A 9,790-nucleotide genomic window follows, 5' to 3' on the forward strand; every position below is an offset into this window, starting at 1 on the left:
TCGTAGTTGTGGGGAATGAAAGTGACGGAGAGACAGAAATTGAATGTGTTTGGGATGAAATGTCTAAGGAGTATGGCTGGTGTATCTCGAGTAGATAGGGTTAGGAACGAAGTTGTGAGGGTGAGAATGGGTGTAAGAAATCAGTTAGCAGCTAGAGTGGATATGAATGTGTTGAGGTGGTTTGGCCATGTTGAGAGAATGGAAAATGGCTGTTTGCTAAAGGAGGTGATGAATGCAAGAGTTGATGGGAGAAGTACAAGAGGAAGGCCAAGGTTTGGGTGGATGGATGGAGTGAAGAAAGCTCTGGGTGATAGGAGGATAGATGTGAGAGAGGCAAGAGAGTGTGCTAGAAATAGGAATGAATGGCGAGCGATTGTGACGCATTTCCGGTAGGCCCCTGCTGCTTCCCCCGGTGCCTTGGATGACCGCGGAGGTAGTAGCAGTAGGGGATTCAGTGTTATGAAGCTTCATCTGTGGTGGATAACGGGGGAGGGTGGGCTGTGGCACTCCTAGCAGTACCAGCCAAACTCGGTTGAATCCCTTGTCAGGCTGGGAGGAACGTAGAGAGGAGAGGTCCCCTTTTCTGTTTCATCTGTTTGATGTCGGCTACCCCCCAAAATTGGGGGAAGTGCCTTGGTATATGTATGTATGTATTATTTTTTAGGTAACTTTTACCATTGGCAAGTTAATTAGGTTATATGTGTTGACTAACTCTGCTGACAGATGTCTATTACAGTTAGTTTTGTTTGATTTTCAACTAATTTCATACTTTATGTACTGTATATGTATATTTACGATTGTTTTTTTTTTATAAGTACAATAGGAACTCTGCTTTTCTTCCCTTAACCCTTTCATATTTGGTAGAAGGGTTGTCAGGAAACTTTTCCGAGGAGAGTCACACTATTAATCGTTTATGACCATATGAATAAGGCTCTATTATCACATGCTGTGAATTTATTTTTTAAGAAATGTTGATTTATGTTATTTTCAAGCTGAATACAGAAATTATCTGGAATTGAATTCTTACCCTTTCCTTTTATCACTGCAAATTCATCAGAATCTAAAAGGGTTACTCTTTTATATTGTTGAATATTTTTTGCCTTATTACATAGGTGTCACTAATGATTGATTAATATGTAGTCATTAATCATTGAGAGGTTTTCTTCCTGCATATTGGCATTTATCATAAGTGCTTTTGAATTATCTATTTACCATAGCACTTCCCCCAATAAAAAGGAAACAAAAGGAGATTTGTTCCGTAACCAAAATACAAACCACGCTATTTAATAGGGGTTATTACTTTCGGCGTAGCTGAAATGACGAGCCATTAGAATTTTAATGAGGGTTTACTACCCCACCGCTAGTTAGCGGGGGGGTAGCTTGTTAACACCCCCTTCACACACACCTGTGCTTGAGCTCACTTTGCTCTCGGCTCGGGTGGTAGTCGGACATGTCTGCTCTCACCCTCGCCTCTTGACATCCATTTAATGCTTTTTGCTTTTGCTTTCTCTTCTACAGGTGTGTCTGAAGTTGGCCTCTACGATTATGCGAAAGTGTCCTGGATTACCCGACCGCCCTTGTAGCACGTTTATGTCGGCGGTCGATACGGGCCCTCACACCCTTTGTCCTTATTGCAGGGGACAGTGGTGTGATAGAGATAATAAGTGTGGCGAGTGTAGGGAGTGGTCTACCTCCCAGTGGGAGAGGTTTTCTCGGCGACGGAAGAAGAAGTCCAGACGGGATGTTTCTCCTTCGAAGGTTTCTTTGAAAGGAGAAAATCCCAAGGACTCTTCTTCCGTTGCCCAAACCTCCTCCGAAGCTCCTGCTCGATCGGTTTCTTCCAAGAAACCGTCGAGTGGAAGCGTAGTCCATGGTTCTTTTGACCGATCTCGGGGTTCGGGAGAGGGAGTTGCCTCCCATAGCGAGGCAGCTCCTCCTCCTCCCCCGGGTGAGGATTTAAATCTTGATGTTTGCACTAATGATTTATTTCAGCTTTGGTCTTCCTTGGGGCTCCAGGGTTCGCCCTCCAAGGAAGCCTTGTTTGACATGATCCGGTTGGGAGCCGCTGTCAAACAATCGCCGACTTTAGCAGAGGTTGATCCTCTGTCTATCGTCGACGTTGGGTTGGCAGAGGCTTCCGATGTGATATCTCAAACCTCTGCTCCTGATCAACTTGTTGTTGCTGAAGGCTTAGTTTCTCCCTCTGCTCATGCTTCGAGGGAGGAACTAAGTCCAACGGTCTCTCCTGCTGGTGATTCTCCCCCTCGGTGGAGTTCACTTACAGAGACTCCTCTTCGGAGGACTGCTGATGTTCAGCATGCTGATCCCACGGCCCGCAGAGGACGCATAAGGCGTAAGGCCCGCCTTCCTCTTCACCGGAGAGGTCTTCCTTCACCTCACAAGGGTGTGAGGAGGCGCCTCTTCAGTTCATCGTCTCCGCAGTCCGCCGCAGAGGAACCTCGCCATCGTGCTCCGACTCTCCCAGCTACAACCCTGGACCTCTCCGCAGATCATTCACGATCTCCTTCTGTGGAAGGTCGTCCTTACAAAGGACACGTCGACCTTCCACCCCCCAGACCTGCTGACCTGCTGTCGCCGTTCCTGGTTGCTAACGCGCTGTGGAAGCCAACACATCCTGTTGGAAAACAGGCAACGGTCCCTTTGGGGCAAAAAGGGCGTATGACCAAATTTGCACATACTTCCCTTAAGCGCCAGGGTTCACCTGCGCACCAATGCTCACCTGCGCGCCAGCGCTCTCCTGCGCGCACATTGTTGGATGTTCCTGTTAAAGCACGCCAGCGCTCTCCTCAGTGCTCATCGCTGGATGTTCCTGATAAAGCGCGCCAGCGCTCTCCTGATTGCCAGAGCGCTACTGCGCGTCCTCAACCTGCTGCGCGCCATGCGCGCCAGTGCTCTCCACTCCAACGATCTCCTGCGCGCCCACGATCTTCGGATCTGGGCACAGTAGGAAAGATATTTCCTTCTCTTACTCATTAGCGCTCGCCAACGCGCCAGCGCGCCGTCACTCTCCACCTGCGAGCCATCCCTCGCCAGCACATCTTCGTGCGCAGTCTCCGACTCGCGCCCACGAGGTTGCGCACGCGCGCCCACGCCCATCTCCAAAGCCTGATAAGCGCTCTTATGCGCGCCCGCGCGCAAGGTATGTGTCTCCCAACGGTATCTTCGCCCGCACGGGCTCTTCAGCCGGATCCTGCGCCCCCGCGCGCGAACATTCACCTTCGCACACGCGAGCGCGCGATCTTCCATCGACGTACCCTCTGATGTGTCCATCGCGCGCCCCTGCGCGCGTACAGTCACCCATGCGCGACCCTGGGCATTTCCCATCGTGCAAGCGCGCTCCGCAGCGCGATCAGCAACCACCCACGCGCGAGGCTGCAGGACAACGCGCGGCCAGGTCATCATCGTCGCGTCCCCCCCCCCCTGCAAGCACAGAACAGTGCGCTCGCCGGCAGGGGGGAAAGTTCCAGAAAGGTCCAGGGACGTTTCTTCGCATGCCTCTTTTCAGGCGAACCCCGCTTTGGTAACTCCTCCCAGGGATCAGTCGATCCCTTTCCCTCCAGAGGGAGTAACTGACAGCGCAGCCATCAGCCAGCAGCCTTGGTTTGGGACACTGGTCAGAGCTATCATGCAGGCGTTTAAGCCTGTTTTCTCTGACCTGGGCCACAAATCCTTGGCGGCTTCTACTCCCCTGAAGAGGAAGAGAGGAGTTTTGAACGTGGTAACTTCTCCAAGGGCGAAGCTGACTCTGCGTAAGTACTTGAGGAAGGCCTCCCCACCCCCCCCAGACGTTCTCTCCCTCCCCACCCCCCTAGACGTTCTCTCCCTCCCCACCCCCCCCAGACGTTCTCTCCCTCCCCACCCCCCCCCCAGACGTTTTCTCCCTCCCCATCGGACGAAGAATTTCCGTCCTCGGGAAGCACGTGAGGTGAGACTTTCCCCCATCGCGCCAATGGGGGAAACCCCACCTCGCGCTGAAACATCTTCTCGGGTAGGGGTGGAGAAGAGCCTCCCACTGTCGCTTTTGGAGTACTGCATCCCTCCCAGGAAGGAGTCGAAGGACTCCAAAACTGTACCTAAGTCGTCATCAAGGCTTAAACCGGAGCCAGCCAAGCCCTCTGAAAACGTCCACGAGTTCCCCCAAGAAGAGCCTTTGGGGACTGGAGACTTCGCTGCTAGTCCTTCAGGAGGAGAGCTGCAGGAGTCAGAACACGCATTCTGGCAAATCTATCCCATATGAGGAATCTCAATAGGTTTGCGAACCCCGAGATTCCTCCTCGTGAGGGCAAGGACACGGTCTTGGACCGAGTCTTTGGGACTCAAAAACCCTCTAGGGCCAGTGCGGCTTTGCCCTGGTCTCAGGGGGTTAAGAGTGCCAGGGTCAAGATCGAGGCCCAGCTCTCCGAGCTTGCCTCCTCCAGCAGATCCAGCGCCGGCAACAAGCTCCTCCCACTTCCTCGTGTCCATCAGAGGAGGTACTTCGACATCGTTGAGGAGCCTTGTTTAGCTCTTCCACTTCACCATTCATTGGAAGATCTTACCAGGGGAGTCTCTCTTGAGAGACACTCCAACCGGCAGGTTTCGTTCTCGGCTACGGAGATCCTTAGCCAGGAGAAGGTAGCGAAGTGTGCCATGCAGGCCACTTCATGGCTGGATATCTGGCTAGGTACACTAGGCATCCTGTTACAATTGGAGGATTTGTCCAAAGAAAGAACCTGGAAGGCTATGGAGACCTTTTTACTCTCGGGCACTCGCACGATCGAGTTTCTAGCCCACCAAGTCTCGAACTTGTGGGCTAATACCATCTTGAAACGTCGAGATGCGGTGTCTGAGAGGTTCCATCAAAAGGTCCCCAGTACCGAGACCAGCAAGCTCAGACATTCTTCCGTTATGGGGAAGAATTTGTTCGAGCCTAAGGACATGGAGCAGGCTGCTGAGAGGTGGAGGAAGTCCAACCAGGACTCTCTCCTACATCGAGCTCTAACATCGAAGCCCTATAAACCTCCAGCACCCCAGCAACCACGTCCTACTAAGACTACGAAACCGGCAGCTGCAGCAAAGACGACGGTGTCTAAGCCCTTTCCTGTCAAGGACAAGAAAGGCAAAAAGTCCTCCAGGGGAGGGAAAAATCCTGGAGGGAGCGGCTGAGGTCGCAAACGCTAGGATTGGCAGTCCCCCTGCATGTCCACCAGTGGTGGAACGCCTACAAAGTTGCGCGAACAGGTGGCAGCAACTCGGGGCCGATTCCTGGATGATTTCCGTAATCAGTCAGGGATATCGCGTCCCGTTCACAACATCTCTACCTCCCCTGACAGCGGATCCAGTGTCTTTGAGCTCCCTTGCTATGGGATCGGCAAGTGGGCAAGCCCTTCGGGCAGAAGTCCAGACCATGTTGAAGAAGGGCGCTCTCCAAGAGGTCCTCGACGGATCTCCAGGCTTCTTCAGTCGACTCTTTATTGTAAAGAAGGCGTCTGGTGGCTGGAGACCAGTCATCGACCTCTCGGCTCTTAACAAGTTTGTCAAGCAAACTCCGTTCAGCATGGAGACGGCAGATACGGTCAGACTTGCAGTGAGACCGCAAGACTTCATGTGTACGCTGGATCTGAAGGACGCGTACTTCCAGATCCCAGTCCATCTGTCTTCAAGGAAGTACTTAAGATTCAGCCTAGAAAACAAGGTTTACCAGTTCAAGGTGCTGTGTTTCGGTCTCTCCACAGCACCACAGGTTTTCACCAGTGTTTTCACCCTAATATCGTTGTGGGCACACAGGATCGGCATCCGTCTCCTCCGTTATCTAGACTACTGGCTGATCCTAGCAGACTCAGAGTCATCCCTTCTTCAACACCGAGACAAACTACTACGACTTTGCCAGGATCCGGGGATCATGGTAAATCTCGAGAAGTCCTCTCTGCTTCCCACTCAAAGACTGGTATATCTAGGCATGATCATAGACACCAATCTCCACAAAGCCTTCCCATCAGACGACAGGATAGCAAGGCTGAGGAGGGTCGCAAGCTCTTTCCTCAGAAGAGAAGAACTCCCAGCCCAATCGTGGTTACATCTCCTCGGTCATCTTTCATCTTTGGCTCGTCTAGTTCCCAACGGTTGCCTCAGGATGAGATTCCCCGGACGTCATGATCCTTATGGGATCTGCGGAACGGACGGACCTTCAGTGGTGGGTGATAGACGAAAACCTATGAAGAGGAGTGGATCTTCTCGTCCTCCCCCCGAACCTGATGCTGTTTTCGGACGCCTCAAAGAAAGGGTGGGGGGCCCATGTTCTGCACCACAGGACCTGAGGCCTGTGGTCAGAATCAGAAAAGTGCCTCCATATATATCTGCTAGAGATGAAGGCCGTCTTCTTGGCTCTTCAACAGTTCCAACAATACCTGGCGGGTCACTCTGTGGTGGTGATGAGCGACAACACCACAGTAGTGGCTTACATCAACAAGCAAGGAGGTACCTTTTCAAAGCAGCTATCTCATCTCGCAGTAGAGATGCTGAGATGGACCGAAGTCCACTCGATTCCACTATCGGCACGTTTCATTTCCGGCAAGAGGAATGTGTTCACCGACAGTCTGAGCAGAGCGTCTCAGATAGTGAGTACCGAGTGGTCTTTGGATCATCGAGTAGCCAACAAAGTCCTGACTTTGTGGGGTTCTCCGACTGTGGATCTGTTGAACTTCAAGCTGCCGCTGTACTGCTCCCCAGTCCCGGACCCCAAGGCTCTCTGGCAAGATGCATTCCAACAACGGTGGGACAACATCGACGTTTACGCCTTTCCCCCCGTTCTGTCTGATGAGGAGGGTACTCAACAAAACCAGAATATCGTTCAATCTATCAATGACCCTTATAGCTCCACTATGGCATCACGCGGAATGGTTCATGAACCCTCAGCAACTCCTGACGGAACTTGCGAGGGAACTTCCTCCGCGACATGAGCTACTCAAACAAACATGCCAATATCTTCCACAAAGCCGTAGTTTCGCTACGACTTCACGCCTGGAGACTATCCAGCATCTCCTCGCTGAGAAAGGATTTTCGCAACAAGTTGCGATCAGGATGTCTGGACATCTGCGAGTCATCCGCATCTGTCTACCAGGCAAAGTGGAAAGTCTTCTGTGGTTGGTGTCGTGGAAGGGGTATCTCTCCTCTCGATGCCACTATTTCAGCAATAGCAGAGTTCCTTGTGTATTTACGGAAGGAAATGCGCCTTTCAGTCTCGGCAGTGAAAGGCTATCGCTCAGCCTTAAGTCTTGCCTTCAGGCTCAAAGGAATGGACATTTCTTCCTCGCTGGAACTTTCCCTACTCCTACGAAGTTATGAACTTACCTGCCCTCAGTCGGAAGTGAGACCACCTCCATGGAACGTGGTTCTAGTTCTCAGGTCCCTTAAGAGACCTTCCTATGAACCATTATGCCAGGCTTCAGATCGCCACCTAACTTGGAAGATGGTGTTCCTACTAGCTTTGGCTTCGGCCAAGCGAGTCGGTGAACTTCATGGTCTCTCATATGACATCGCCCATTCAAGGGGATGGGGGGAGGTTACGTTCAAATTTGTCCCTGAGTTTGTTGCCAAGACTCAGAATCCTGGGGTGCCGGACCCTCGATTCGACTTCTTCCAGATTTCGAATCTTCGTTCTGTAACAGATGACCCAGACCAACTCCTACTGTGCCCAGTAAGGAGTCTGAGGCTATATCTCAAAAGAACGGCTGCAGTCCGCCCCCAGGTGCAGGCATTGTTTGTGAGCACTGGGAGGACTAAGAGGGTCACCAAGAATACCATCTTGGCATGCATTCGGAAGGTGATCCATCGGTCCCTGAATCCAGACCCTCCTCCGTCACGTCGCCCTAGAGCACATGACGTCAGGGGCGTAGCTACGTCCCTGGCCTTCAAGAAAAACTTTTCAGTGATGCAGGTTCTTCAAGCTGGGGTGTGGAAGTGTCAGACGACCTTCACAGCCCACTACCTGCAAGACGTGACCCACAGGAGGCTCGATACGTTTTCTATCGGCCCTGTGGTGGCTGCACAACAGCTGGTTTAAAACCTCAGGCTCCTTAATGGACAAGTAGCTGAAGGTTGAGGGCATTGTTACCCGGTCTTAGTGTGCATGAATGAAAAGGTATGTCTGGCCCTTATTCTTTTCTTCATCTTCCCCTCTCTTGGGGAAAGCAGCATCCTGGGTTCTCTGCACAGCTGACCTCAAACCACTGCAGGTAAACCATGTTTCTTTGTGTTCCTAGTATTAAGTTAATACTGTCACGTCCCCATATCCTGACGAGGTGGTATTGGGAGTCTTAGCCTAAGTTTCCTTATAAAGGACTACAGGTCAACTTCCTAGGACGAGTCACACTTTATACCTTCACACACAGCTTACGTAGGCCACGTCCCTTGCGTAGCAAGGGTCTAGCGAGGTGCAGGGACTCATTATTGTTGAGTGCTGACACTCAGATACTGAGTCCCTGGGCAAAGCCAAAAGCCAGTACTGGCTGGGACTGTCCACCCTTCCTAATGGGTGAGTCACCCCTATTAAATAGCTTGGTTTGTATTTTAGTTACGGAACAAATGACAAATTTGGAGGTAATTTATATTTTTCCTAACGATACAAACCTTAGCTATTTAATCAAACTTGCCTGCCAGCCCTATCCCCCTTGAAGTCCTACCTCTAAGCAAAGTGAGCTCAAGCACAGGTGTGTGTGGGGGGGAGGTAGCAAGCTACCCTCCCTACCCCCCCGCTAACTAGCGGTGGGGTAGTAAACCCTCATTAAAATTCTAATGGCTCGTCATTTCAGCTACGCCGAAAGTAATAACCCCTATTAGATAGGTAAGGTTTGTATCGTTAGGAAAAATATAAATTACCTCTGAATTTGTCATTTTTTGTATTCATTCCTGTTTGCCCGACGACGGACTCGGTGAAGGTCACCTGGTAATGATAGAATAGCGCCAACGTATCCCTGCGTGTCGTAAGAGGCGACTAAAAGGGACGGGAACCCCCTCTCCTGTATTATAATCCTATGAGACATCAAAGAGGGGGAGCTGGGGGGAGAGTGACTGCTCCCCGCACTCTAGTTTTGGGGGGTTTGAATGTGCGTGGATGTAGTACGATAGAGAGTAAAAGATGTGAGATTGGAAGTATGTTTAGGAATAGAAGGATGGATATATTGGCTTTGTGCGAGACAAAGATAAAAGGGAAAGGTGAAGTTATGTTTGGTGAAATGTCTGGGATTGAAAGGGGAAGAGTGAGAGAAGGTGTGGCTTTATTGCTGAGTGATTGGATGAGAGTTAAAGTAGTGGAATGGTAGGAGATATTATCTAGGTTAATGTGGGTAAGGGTTAGGTTGGGTAGGGAATGTTGGGCTTTTGTCAGTGCGTGTGGGCCAGGTTGTGAAAAAAGTGAAAAAGAGCCGAACGAGTTCTGGGATGAATTAACTAGGTGAGTAGAAGGAATTATGTAGTTGTCATGGGTGACAAATGCTAGAGTGGGCGCTGGAGAGGTAGAAGGTGTCATTGGGAAGTATGGCAAACCAGGTGAAAATGAGAGTGGTGAGAGACTGGTAGATATGTATGTTGAGCAAGAGATGGTGTTAAGTTCTAGCTTTTTCAAAAAGAAAGATAAAAACAAGTATACATGGGTAAGAGTGGCAAATGAAAGAGTGGTAGAAAGGGCATTAATGGATTATGTGTTGATAACTAAAAGATTGTTTGGAAGATTGAAAGACGTGCACGTGGTTAGGGGTATGGCTAACGGTATGTCTGATCATTTTTTGGTGGA

The sequence above is a fragment of the Palaemon carinicauda genome, chromosome 12 (genome assembly GCF_036898095.1).
Source record: "Palaemon carinicauda isolate YSFRI2023 chromosome 12, ASM3689809v2, whole genome shotgun sequence".
NCBI classification, from domain to species: domain Eukaryota; kingdom Metazoa; phylum Arthropoda; class Malacostraca; order Decapoda; family Palaemonidae; genus Palaemon; species Palaemon carinicauda.